The sequence below is a fragment of the Podarcis erhardii genome (genome assembly GCF_964252035.2).
Source record: "Podarcis erhardii genome assembly, chromosome: 10".
Classification (NCBI taxonomy): domain Eukaryota; kingdom Metazoa; phylum Chordata; class Lepidosauria; order Squamata; family Lacertidae; genus Podarcis; species Podarcis erhardii.
In genome coordinates, this window is record NC_138500.1 from 48,862,727 (window position 1) to 48,876,567 (window position 13,841).

At 43.1% G+C, this 13,841-nt stretch overlaps 1 protein-coding gene across 6 annotated transcripts in view; it reads right to left on the bottom strand.

The window, feature by feature from the left end:
- SLC16A7 (solute carrier family 16 member 7) overlaps positions 1–13,841 on the bottom strand; it is a 104,174-nt gene that overhangs the window by 52,875 nt on the left and 37,458 nt on the right. The window contains exons 1-2 of one of the 6 annotated variants that reach the window (XM_081878030.1): positions 11,889–11,950; positions 11,038–11,109 (exon numbers count right to left, since the gene is read on the bottom strand). The exons of the other annotated variants lie outside the window; for them this stretch is intronic. The gene's annotated coding sequence lies outside the window, so the exon portion shown is untranslated. Of the gene's footprint in view, positions 1–11,037; positions 11,110–11,888; positions 11,951–13,841 lie in introns of those variants that run through there. 6 annotated transcript variants of the gene reach the window in all.

Consider the following 13,841-nt stretch of genomic DNA (forward strand, 5'->3'; position numbering starts at 1 on the left):
GCGTGAACATTCCCCGCACTCCTACCAAAGATGGAAAGGGGTTAGTTTAACCTCCAGTTTGCTAGTAAAACTGAATTATGATGCATGTCTAAAAGTGTGTCACTGACATGGAAAGGTTGGAACACTCTGGACTTGTTATTTCCTAAAGGCCTGAAGTTTTAGCCTGCTAATTGAAGCATTTTTTTTTTTTTAAGTACTTCATGTAATGGAAAGATGCATCTGTATTAAATGTAGGGAAGGAAATGAGAATAGAGTCTGTTTTGAATGACAGAATTAATTGTCGCTATTTTTTAAGAAGGGAAAAAAGGCATCACCTATACTGGCAAAAGTGACATATCAGAATGCTACCTGCATAAATATTTCTCAGGGCCTTTAATTGCATCTCCCATCCACAGAATCCAGTGTTCTCAACATGCTTTCCTTATTTATAAGAGGTTCTTTATATTTAATATCTGTGCTACCAACTCAGGGATACAGTTAGAGAACTCATTGGAAGATACAGATAAAATATCTGACGCCACAGCTGAGCAAGGTCACCTTCATATCCTTGTGACTAAGCGTCGCTCGGCCTCATCGACCCTGCAGCCACTTGAGTTCAGTGTGTTAAGTCAGGCAAGGTTCAGGGTTGTATTTAAACAAGATTGGCTAAGCTATGCTATGATAAGAAACAGTAATTGTTGCTTACCAGGGGGCGAGGGGGGAATAATACTTTAACCAAAAAATCTGTGGTCTGGATATGTTGTTGTGCTCTGCTCTGTTTTAACTCACAGAAAGATTGCTTTTTTAATGTAACCAAGAAGATGCATGAGCGTTTCAAAACCTCTGCTGCAAAACTATATACTGTACATTAACAAAAGAAGCTATGTGATTTAGTTGAACTTTTAAGGAAATGAGCAATCTTTATGGCAGGCAGTCCTCAAGTCTCAGTGTTGAAAAGGATGCTCAAGGAATAATAGGGTTTTCCATTTATAAAGAAGGAGAATGAAAACATCAAATAAACATCAAATAGAAGAGTTAAGAGAGAGAAGATTTTGTGTTTGTGTCAAAGAATAGCAAGTCCTGAGTCGAACACGTCCAGTTCTTTTAAATCCATGGAATTATTAAAATCAAATCCATCCTTATTGCATAGTAACCAACTGTAATATTTAATATATATGATGAACCAGATTCACAAGGATACAATGTGATATAATACATGGATGTCACATTTGAATCTGTCATAGGGAAATATTCTATTTAAGATTATCAGATGATGCATTTAGATGACATTAATTCTGTCTGATTCAAGCTGTTTGAAATGCTGGAATTGGATAGCAGTCTACAAGGGCCTACAGAAATCATACAATTGCCTCAACTTCAGAACTCTGGTGAAAGATTTTGCTCCTGCTTCAGAGCTAACATGCCTAGAGCCATGTCATGGTGGAAGGGCTTTACAACAGCCTGTGTTGCACATGTTGTGTATGCAGTATTTGTGTATATAGAGTTCTCCCGTCACACCCCATCTTCCTATATGAACCTACCCGGTCCCTAAGATCATCTTCTGAGGCCCTCCTTCATGTGGAGGAACCTGGACTTCTCTGCAGTGGCTCCCCGTCTGTGGAATGCTCTCCCTAGGGAAGTCCGTCTGGTGCCGTCATTATACACCTTTAGGCACCAGGTAAAAACATTCCTTTTTAACCAGGCCTTTGGTTGACCTTATTGACATCCAGTACCCTTTTAGAATGTGGCTTTTTTTGGGGGGGGGGTTATTGGGTTACCGTTTTTGGTTTGATTTTATATGTTGTGGTCTTGTTGTGAACCGCCCTGAGACCTCCGGGTACAGGGTGGTGTATAAGCTGAATAAAGAATAACAAATAATACTTCCACTAGAGTGGGCATGATGTCAAAATGTAATCCCCTAGTCCTGAAGCTGCAGTTGCCAACAAAGCATGGAGATGGGACAGAGTGTTGGAGGTTATAAGACAAGAAGGAACATTACATCTGCAATTGATGGATCTGATGCTATTGCTCTGTTCTGTTGCAGTCTACTATTCTGACCCTCTCACGTAGTCAGCTGTGAAGCAGAACTGGCCCTCAATCCCCAAAAGGCTCAAAAGCTCATCACTACTTGTTACTTTCCAGGTGCTTTTCAAAATCTTTTGGCTTCAAACCATTTCATTGTTTACTGAAACTCTAAAACCTTGAACATCCATCAATAATCTCGGTCTGTGAAGGCTTGTTAAACTTGATGCTGTTGTTAAAGCTGACAGCATTTTAAAAAAATGAGCTTAAGGCCTGATATCATAAACCAGTATCCAAGGCGGCTAATGACTAGCACCAGAGTCCCACTACCTGCCCAAACAAAGAACCCGCCCCTTTGTGCAAGTGTTACGGCACAACTCTGGTCCCACCACCATGCATGATGCTTCCCTTTCCTGGCAAAATTAAATGCACAAGAGCCTGTTGCACACAAGAAGTTGTTTTAATTGTTTGTGTGTATAATCTAGAATATTATCTGTTTCACTGCTATGTCTGCATGCCTGATGACAGACTTCTTAAGTATCCTGTCAGGGGTTCAGAAGGAGAGACACAGGAGGGGGAGCAAATGGAGAGTGAGGAGGAGGAGTCCGAGGGGGGCGCAGGCAGTGACAGTGGAAAGAGTTATTCCACAAGCCTCTCCAGCGAATCGGAGGACTCACAGAAGGGAGCGCCGATGGCCAGAGCAAGGGGGGTTCCAGGGGGGAAGCCCCAGGAGGAAGGGGCCAGCGGGGAGTCCCTGAGCAGCAGTTGGAAATCAGGACCAGCTTCCCCACCAGAGCGCAGTGGGGAGGGGGAGTCCCAGGAATCGGGACCAGTGCTCTCACCACCAGCGGGAGGAGAGGAGTCAGGTTTGGTCACGCCCACATCAGGAAGCGGGGAAACGGTCAGGAGGAAGGTTACCGGCTGGGCGCGCGCGCCAAGTTCAAATGTACAGGCGAGCGGCACAGCAGGGAGCCCGGGTAGGGAGCCAGGTCCTAAAGCCCGCCGGAAGGAAGGGGAAGACCAAGGGGGGTCAGCGTCAGAGGAGTCCAGGAAGGAGGAAACCCCAGAGGGCAGAAGGACCCAGCGAAGGAAAGAACAGCGTAGGAGGTGGAGCCGGGCTAGGATCTTAAACTGGTGTGGGAGGAGCAGTGAGTCAGAGGGGACTTAGCCGGTCTAGCGTCGAGACGTGGGTCTGCGTGCCCAGAGCTTTGAAATGGAAACTAAACTTCAATAAAGACTTTTGTATATTATATCCACCGGGCGTTGGTCCTCTGTGAGCTGGGATCTAGAGGCAGACCTGACATATCCCAAAATATAAACAAAATAAATTCAGTAGGCAGAGTATGAAACTCTTAATCATAAGGTCACGGCCACCACATTGGGTGAAATATTCCTGCATTGCAGGGGGTTGGACTAGATGGTCCTCATGGTCCCTTCCAACTCTACAATTCTATGCTTCTATAATTCTGTCAAAAAATAAACAACAGTGTGTTGCTCCATCAGGCACCGGGCTGTGATGGAATTGCAGCAGCATGTTAGCTTCTTTCATATTTAAACCTGAAGCTGATAAGCAGCTACTAGATAAAAATTAATCATAAGAAAACGGTCTACAATGTGTGTACACACACACACACACACACTCACTCACACATACACAATTCAAATTACATGAGGACTGCATTACACTCATTTCCCTGCATTCCATCTATCCCTTTCCTCTACTAATCAGTGTGAAAGTGGAACAGATAACTTCAGCTGATTTTGCAAAGGGCTGGGGCTGAATCTATGCCAAACAGATGCCCTTTATTTCACAGAAATTCCAACAAAAAATTATAAACAGCAACAACATGTGTGTTCTAGATGGGCTGTTATTCTTCCCAGTTCTTAAGGGACTGTACTGTTTTAAACCTCACTGTTTCTTTCATGCATGAGATGAAATTTCACAGGCTTTTCCATAAAAAAGATGTTTTCTTGTTAGTTTATTCCTTCCTCCTTTAAAGAAAATGTGTGCCTTCAACACTCTTATCAGTACCGAAGAAGAAGAGAAAGAAGCAACAGCAATAGAGATAGGTTCAATTTATCTACTTGGAGGGAATGCCATAAAGGGCAAATAGCACAAAACTGCTTCTCAGAAGGTTGCAAGATGTCTCCCAAACTTGTCATGACATGTCAGCACATTGCACGGCGTGTGCACATGATGTCAGCATGCCCCGTGGCCTGCACACATGGTGTCCACACATTGTGTGGCCCAGACCCCCTCAATCACTGGGGCAAGACGGTGTGCTTGGGGTCAAGTATCCTTCTATATGTGTCATCACAGGGGCTACCTTTGAAGGTGACCCAGAAAACTGTAATTAATCCAGAATGAGGCAGCTAGACTGGTGACTGGGAGTGGCCGCCAGGACCACATAACACCAGTTCTGAGAGATCAGCATTGGCTCCCAGTACGTTTCTGAGCACAATTCAAAGTGTTGGTGCTGACCTTTAAACCCCTAAACACCCCCGGTCCTGTATACCTGAAGGAGCATCTCCACCCCCATCGTTCAGCCCGGACACTGAGATCCAGCGCCGAGGGCCTTCTGGTGGTTCCCTCATTGCAAGAGGTGAGGTTATAGGGAACCAAACAGAGGGCCTTCTCGGTAGTGGTGCCCACCCTGTGGAACACCTCCCTTCAGATGTGAAGGAAATAAGCAGCTATCCTATCTTTATCTTTAAAAGACCATCTGAAGGCAGCCCTGTTTAGGGAAGTGTTATTAACACTTGATTGGAAGCTGCCCAGAGTGGCTGGGGAAACTCAGCCAGATGGGCGGGGTATAAATAATAATAATAATAATAATAATAATAATAATAATAATAATAATAATTAACAATGTAAGAGAAAGAGAAGGTGATTGCCAGGAAATCTGTGCCCTAGAACTGCTGGCATGAGGACCAAACTACCCTATGAGAAACAGAATTGTTTATTTAAAATAGACTATTTAGGCATGCTTTTTATGTGGGGGGAAAAGAAGTCACACAGCTCTGATCTAGATTGGGACCCAGCCCTTGTTTCCTACTCAAAATTTCACCCTTCTCCTACTTGGTCAGGAAACTGGCATAGGCCCCTGATCTGGATCAGAGAGAGCACATTCCAGATCAGGGCCCCACAAGTGCCCCCCCACCCCATTTAGAATAAAAGTGGCTAGTTTCAGTATACTTTTTAAAAAGCATCCTAATTGTAAAATTTAGTTTTGTATTGAAACTAGATGATCTGTGAAATTGAGCAGAAAGCAGAAGTATAGCTTTTGAAACATTATTAATGTTGTGTGCCTTTTTTTAAAAAAAAAAAGGTGGAAAATTCACTTTTGCATGGGGAAATTACAAAGGGGTTGTTTTTGATTCAAAAGCTCACCAACACACACTAGACACATGGGAATGAGACCAAGAAGGCAAGAGAGAAAAGATTCAAAACTTGAGAAAGTACAGTTTCTCTTGTGCCTCGGCACATATATTTGATGCAACTCAGTAAAAAGAACCAGGACCACCAAAATTCTGCGTTAACAAACCGAAACAACTTACGGGAGGGAATTCTACCAAGTATGACGTGGGAATGGCATTTCACTTTGAAATTAATGTCATAGGGCAATATTAAGAGGAAAAATGCCCCCAAGGCCAAGGCACAATTGGATTTGAATGGCAAAACTGCAGGAGCAGCTCAAACTTATTATTGCAAGATTCCTGCAGTATAGTTGGATTCTTTTTTCTTTCTTTCTTTTTTTCTTCCTTGGAAACTACCACATGCCTCTCTGTTAGTTCCTGTTATCAAATCCAAAACACTTGGGTAACTGCTTGTAATAAGTAAGCTAATGGCCCCATTTAAATAATAATTAAAAAAACAAAACAAGGAAGAAACGTATGTTAGTTGAATACCTGGCTGAACCACTCTCAGCCAGTTACATCCAGATAAAGGATGGGTGTCATGTGATACTATGCGAAAGCAGAGGAACATTTTCTTTCCTACTTGAAAGCATGTGACAAACACAGCTTCGGGTTTCCAGCACACACACACGTTTTTATAGCAACTGTAAAGGACACTGAAAGATTCCCTGTGAAAGTCACAGATGACAAAAGGTGCATACATTTAAGGGCTTGGCTTGCCCTTCTCTTTTTTGGGTGAGGGAGGTCACATGATTCAGAAAATGCGTCAGACAAGCAGAGGCATGTGATATGGGACAAAATTCACCCGCCTCTCAAATCCTTCGAATGTAACAGTCCAGTGTAAATGTGCACCTGTGCTGTAAACGAGGCTGCTCTCCACACATCCAGAGTCTCTTTTCACTAGTCTGGGCTCAGCGGACCCAGTGAAGGATACTTCCATGGAGCACAGGAATCTACCTTATACAGAGTCAGACCCATGTCAACCAGTATCATCTGCACCAGGAGTGGGGGAACCTATGAACCTCCAGATGTTGTTGAATTATAACTTCCAGCAACCCTGCTCACTGGGCCAAGATAGGCGGGGCTGATGGAAGTTGGAGTCAAATCAAATCAAATACCTTTATTGGCATTGCAATATAAAATGCTTCAAATCACTAGGATGATTAAAAGGACAAGGGTGAAGCTGTCAACGGTTATAGGGTCACACTGTGGTCGTGTGCACTTAGATATTCTGCTATGCCCAGTCTATTTCCCGAAGGGATGGTTTATTGGGAATCCTTTCAGGTAAAATTGTGGCTAAAAAGGAAGCTACTAGAGCAGTGGTATCTTTGTCCCGATCTGCCAGGAGAAACCTCATTTGATTTCTCCTCAGAGTTGTGGGCCGGAGATCCAACATTTTACTCAGCATCAGTTGGCAAGGTTTGCTATATAAAGGGCAATCTAAGAGAAAGTGGCCCATTGAATCTGGTACGTCTTGGTTGCAGGCACACAAACGGGCTTGATATGGAGTTTGTGAGAATCTGCCTTTAGTCACTGCAGAAGGGAAAGCATTTAATCTTGCGAGCATAAAGGCTCTTCGATGGGAAGGGAGTAGTAAATCCTTTAGGTATTTGACACAGGTTCCACAGGGTGTTGTAATACCTAAGGACAACAAGATCTCGGAGTATGAAGTAACAAGCGCTGTCTTTTGTGGTCACCTGATTAATTGGAATATGTGATTTTTGTCACATGCTTCAGGGCTCTCGAGAGCAATGCCCAAACTATGGATTTTGTCTATACCATCTGGATGAGATGTGCTCTTCAAGCATAGAGGTTAAGAAGGAGTTAGATGTTGTTCTAAAGTGGACTTTCAGCCAGGCCTTGACTGTAGAGAGCCATGCTTTGGTTTCCATCAGATGTGGGCAAGTTTCAACACATAAGATTAAATAATTTATGCATTTAGGGGCACCAAGGATCTTACGGAGAAAAGTCGCTTGGATGGAAGTTGTAGTCCATCCAACAACTGGAAGGCCACAAGCTGCCCACCCCTTTGGACACTGACTAGCAGCTCTTCTTCAGGGTTTCAAGCATCCTACCTGGAGTTTGGGGGAAAATTAACCTTTTGCATTAAAAGTAGATGCTTTGCCACTAAGCTACAGGCTGCCCTCTGGTGAGGTGCCACTTTACACTGGCACCAGGAGTTCTGTGTTGCATTCCATGTTCTGCTGTTACTCTTTCAGAGGCACCAATGTAGCTAAAAACACAAAGCTCACTCCATTCTCCAAAGATATGCAAACACATAATGCTTCCATTCTAATACATGCACCCACCTCAGCACAAACTTACGTGTTCCAGCTACCCCAAAGGTGGTGTTGTCGTGGGGTTTTTTTGCCTTGCACATTTCCTCACCCCACCTCTGCAGAACAAATGCAGTCCTTGTTTTATTGTATCATTCTTCTTCAGTCACAGCAGCGACTTACAGTACAAGGCTGCAGCTTTTCAAAATAACAGAGGAAGCAACTCAAGAGATTCTAAAATGCACTTGAGTGACGGTATTAACTTCTGGGGAGGAAACACCACAGGAAGTCTGTCTGGTTTTATTTTGTTGATTTGTAAGGAGGTCCATGTGTGTTAAATTTATATTTATTTTTCTCTTTTTGCAGTGGCCCTATTCCTCCTGGGAGTGCAGGGAAAGCTTCTTCCTTTCTTCATAGCAATCCTGTGATAGAGGATAGGGCAGACACTGACTATCTCACGGCTGAAGACAATCAGAGCTGGAGTTCAACAATATCTGGAATACCTTCTCTGCTCCTGCTCTAACCAGTATCCCAAACTGCCTCTCTTACAAAGCAGCTGTTTGGGCAGAACAAAGTCTGAGCAATGGCACCGGGCCACAATTTACACATGCAACCAGACATTGATTCTCTTTGCCTGGAGGTCACGGTGGTAAGTCTGGACCACTGGGCACAGACTTAAGACCCCGCAGTCCCTTCCTTCCCCCCAAAAAAGATGGTACCACAATGGACAACAGTGCTTGTGGGTGGGGGAGACAAAAAAGGAAAGCATTTTAAAGAGTGGGCATGGGTCTCCCTCAAGTGTCTCTGAGCGCTCTGTGAGACCAGAGGCACTCTGAAAACTGAAGAGGGCTAGATGAAACATTTGGAGCTTTGCTCTGTCTGACCAAAGTACACCCATTGTAAAAAAGTTATATAAAAAGATATTGTGGTGAGGACTGACACTGCCTAGTAAGGGAGGAGGGGGGAAGGGAGGGAATGGCTGACCAGAATGAGCAGGGGAAAGGCTTTACTTTTGATATCCTTTGTTCAAAACCCCTGTCAGGTACGATGCAGGCAGCCTGCCAACAACCCTCATAAGAGGTTTGGGAAGAAAGTTTAGAGACAGGAAAAAGTTGCTTCCCCTCAGCCTGGTACAGAAGCATGACATCAAAGGCCAAATTGGGAGGCCTAGCTGACCTTATGAGGCCCCTAGGCCAGGTGTTCCCAATGCTGCCTTACTATGTATTGTGGGAACAGGTGAATCCCTATTCCCATAATTTAAAAGAGACTCAACAGCAGGTGGCTGTGTGAATCAGCACATAGTGCTGACTATACCTATGAATGAATCTATGCTATGGAAAGGAAGACATCAGAAGATAAATGACAACCTGCCTGGATGGAGAAAGCCATGTGTATTGTAAGATGCTGGATCCAGAGGAAGGAAATAGTGCTTTCTGCATTATTATTTTACTACTGTTGAAAGCATAACGTTTGTTAACTTGATATCCTAAAAATGGAACACAGCTGCCTTCCCTTGATGGCATACTAAGATATCCTTCTGAGATTGTTTGCTCTTATTTTTAAGCCTAATCTTTCATACGTGAAGTTTATTTCACTGTGAAGAGTTAGCTGCTCTCCTCGCTCTACAAGAGAGGCCTTTCAGAATTACTTTTTGAAAGCTGAGATGGCTCAGTAGTGTGCCTCTCTTACCTCCTGGCATCTTCTGCCTGTGCCATAAGTGAAGCTCCTGAATTGCCTTTAAAGCTTAGGTGTACCACTGGGCAACGCTGTCATTGCTAGTAAAGTACTGTTCAAGTCTATAGTTTGATTAAATGGGAAATGACTCTGCTGTCTTCCAACAGCATCTGCCCATTGTTTGAATTAGTCTAACTTAAAATTGGGAGCTGATTATATTTGCCCACATTAACATGTCTCAAGCTGGCACTATTTTTTTGTCAGATCTGCCTAGCCAGATTTGCTCAGGGAAAAAATGGGCCCTTGAGCCCCAAATTATGTACACTAGCTTGCCATTTTCATTTCATGCCTCTACTGCACAAAGTTATTCAGCTACCCTTCCCAACCAGATGTTACGTACATGCTGCTCATGTAAATCATCCCCTGCCAAGTTCGAAGGGGGATGATGTGGGATCGTTTGGACCAAATGCAATGCTTAAATGGGAATGGCATTTGATGCTTCTGGAAGGAGAGAGAAGAACCAGCAGGCAAGCTTTTGTTTTGCTCTGCAAGCCATTCATCTTAGTAACTTTCGCAGAGAAACAGAAGAGATGGAAAGATGCATCAAGCACATTGCTTGACTGGGAGCAAGCCTTTTGGACTTAATTCAGAGTGAACATATATAGGATTGCACTGTACAACTGCAATCCTATACACATGGGAGTAAGTCCCATGGAACAAAACGGGGCTTGTTTATATAATGTTTAGGATCGCATTGTGAATAATAGTATCTCCATTGCTGCATCCAGGCTTCCTCAACCTCAACCCTCCAGATGTTTTAAGAGTACAGTTCCCATCATCCCTGACCACTGGTCCTGCTAGCTAGGGATCATGGGCCAAAAACATCTGGAGGACTGAGGTTGAGGAAGCCTGGCTTAATCTATAGAATATAAATAAACGATGGAACTTGGCTCCTGCAGGAGGTAGCAATGGCCACTAACTTGGATAGCTTTTAAAGAGACTTAGCCAAATTCACTGATAGGTGATCAATGATGACTAGCCATTATGGCTATGCTCTGCCTTAGTGGACAGAGGCAGCAAATGCTTCTGAAAACCAGTTGCCGGGCTTCACAAACAGAGAAAGTACTGCACCTCTGTGATCAGGTACTGCTTGTGTTTCCCACGGGCATCTGGTTGGCTACTGTGACAACAGGATGCTGCACTAGGTGAGCCATTAGCATGACCCAGCAGGCTCTTCTCAGGTTCTTAATTGAATGCAATATTTTATCTGATGCAATAAAATGTTAATTCTTGTCGTTTCTCAATTTAAAGCTGAGTATGTAATCTATCTTGCATAATATGCAATTAAAGACACCATGACTCACAAAACGGTGTGTTTTCCCACTTGTTTGAGGTATACTTGTTTGAGTCACCCGTGCTGGTTATCCATGGACAACCCAGTCTTCTAAATGCATTTACGATGCATTCGGATCAATGGACTTGCCATACAACCAATTTGGGGTTTGCCCAAATTCTGTGTATGCCATTTAGTAAGCATGTGGACTATTTGGTCAGGACTCCCAGCCTTTTTAAAAAGTCAACTGTTGCCCATGTAGATCCAAAAATACCAAGCAGTACGTTCAGGCAGTATTCTGTCTAGTCACTTAGCAAGGAACAAGCTCAATCCTACCTTCCATTATTCTAATGAAGGATGCCACATGTAAGCGAAGCAGAGATGCCAGTGAAGTTTTCCTAAGCCAAGCTGGGAAATAAATATTGTGTCTTGTCAAAAGTCCACTTCCAAACTTGCACTTCACAAGCTCCAAAATTCTACCCTGACTCATGTTTTCAATATCCCCAGACACATCTCTCGTCACTGTTCCCTACTCCCCAAAGCTGTTATCAAGCACAACGGAGTAACAGAGAGGGAAGGAAAAGGAAATTCCCCCCTCCAGTACTCCCATCACTGCTGTGTTAAGCAAAGGGTGGAATAATATTAGGGTCTAGCAGGGAGTTATGTAAATGAGCAAGGTACTGTATATCAGACATCCTTAGATTGGCTCTGCAATATTTTTACAGGTTGTCCTGATTTCTTGGAAGTCCAGAATAATCTTAAATCAAAACAGAAGTCCTGGAAGTTTCCAAGGGCTTGATAATATCACTAGGAAATTTGTGGTGTTAACCTGCATTGTTTTCCTCTGTCATGTGACACTGAGAAGAAGAACTTCCTTCAGCTCACCTGAGTTTTTGGTGCTAGGTGTGGATAACTGCTTAGTGACAATATTCTATAGGTCAGGGATTTATAGACAAGGTCAGGGATAGGCCCTTCAGATGTTGTTGGACTCCAACTTCCATCAGCCCCAGTTCGCAAGATAATGGGAATCTTAGTTCTAGGTGGTTAAAGTTGAGACAGTATATACACTGACTTAGAGATAAGAGCCATTGTAACAGTGCTTAACTCTGTGTGTTACAACTGAACTCTAAGGCTGCAACCCTATACTACTTAACTGAGTGTAAGGCTACACTTCTATGCATGCCTACCTGAGAGTAAAATCCTTAAAATTCAGTGGGATTCATGTTTACTTCTGAAAGGAAAAAGAACATGCTTAAGATTGCACTGTAAGCCTTATGGAAATCAAAGAAAAACATGGAAATCAACAGATACATGTATGTATGCACAGGACAGCAACTGAATCTTAATTCAAGTGGTGAAGGTGACTTTCTATTTCCTTTGGACAATGCCTACATGCTAAGGGTAGGCGTTTTGCCTTAGTATTCAACTGGCTGTTATTCAAGACTTGGGGGAAAACAAAGACTTCACACACTTGGAAACTCTACTTGCTTGTTAACTGAGCCAAGAGAAGCTTGTTACATTTCCACTGGACATGTTTTGCTACTGTAGAAATAGATCCCGGTATAGGCAAGTGGTCAACTTCCTCCGATTGTTTTTGGTGGTTGTCAGGAGCAGATGACAACGCAACAGTGAATGCACTTCATTTGAACAATTAACAAACAACATGCATAATACATCTTCTCAAATTGAGAAAATTGGCCGGAAGATATAAGGGTGATCAGGTACATAGTATGGCATGGCAGAGGTCAGGCAGCTAGGGGTCAGGACCATGGAGAGCTCTCTGTAGAACAAGAGTCAGGATTGAGCTGGGTGCTAGACTCAGAAGGAAACGAGGAGTGTTGCTCCAGCACTGGTCTACAGCCTTCTGAAGTTTTAGATATTCCTGCAGAGAGAGATGTGGCTGTGCCTTTGCCATCATGGGGGCAGTCTACTAGGTAGTTAAAAGGACTGCATTCTAATATGCAGGCGTGTACCCTGGTGAAAATGAAATGCCTCCTGTGGCCACTAGTCACAGTTGGCGGAAGACGCTTCTTTGGACCTGCAGGGTCCGTTCCACTGCCAAACATGGCAGCATCAGGTAAACCTAAGGCTTAGTCTAAATCCTTTTGAAACAAAACACTCAAGTTACCCTACATGGCATTTGCCACATCTCCTATGGCAGGCATAACAAACTCGGCCCTCCAGATGTTTTGGGACTACAAGTCCCATCATACCTAGCTAACAGAACCAGTGGTCAGGGATGATGGGAGTTGTAGTCCCAAAACATCTGGAGTGCTGAGTTTGCCTATGCCTGCCTATGGTAAGAAAAACTTGATTCCCGGTGAACAGGAAGGAAAGATTTTGTAAACTGGAAGGGAGTTAGTTTCTTTTGATTAGACTATTGTTGCACCACAGAGGATTAAGGAGGCAATCCTATTACCTGGGAGTAAGCGCCATTTAACTCAGTGACTAAATATATATAGATTGGGTTATAAGACAAGTATGCATGCGCAACAGGCTTTTATTTCAGTAATAACTGCTTTTTGAAAAAGTTTTGGTGCACTAGTAAACTGTAGATTTATTTGCATGATTGCATTGGCTGTATTTGAGACCTGACTCTGGTAAACTCCCTCTTTGCAAATATTTGCTCTAAGGTTCTAGCTGCTGTTCTTGAAAAAATAAAATAAACTTTTATTGTTTATTTCATACTTACAACATAAAGCTCCCTCCCATACCACCAAATCCAGAACAAATAATTTCATTCCAAACTACTAAAGGTTTGAACTATATTGAGGTTAAGTCAATCATGTGAAGAGCAATAAAAAGGGTGGGGGTAGAAGACAAGGGGGATGGAACTTGTTCTTTAGTGATCTGCTATCATACCATATACTTATAGGCACTTGGGTTTCCCATCTCTACTCAGAAGTAAGTCATATGGAATTCAATGGGGCTCGCTTCCAGGTAAGGTGGGTTAGAATTGCACCCTTTGGGTATCTTTTAAACATTGTCCATTTCTCTCTTTTTAAAAAAAAACAAACAAACATAGTTTCAAATGGAACTTAGTGTTCTTCCACACTACTTTTATTATAATATTTGTAATATAAATAATATTTTGATCATCATTCTTCCTTAAGCAATCAGGTAAAAGCCAGGTTCAGGGG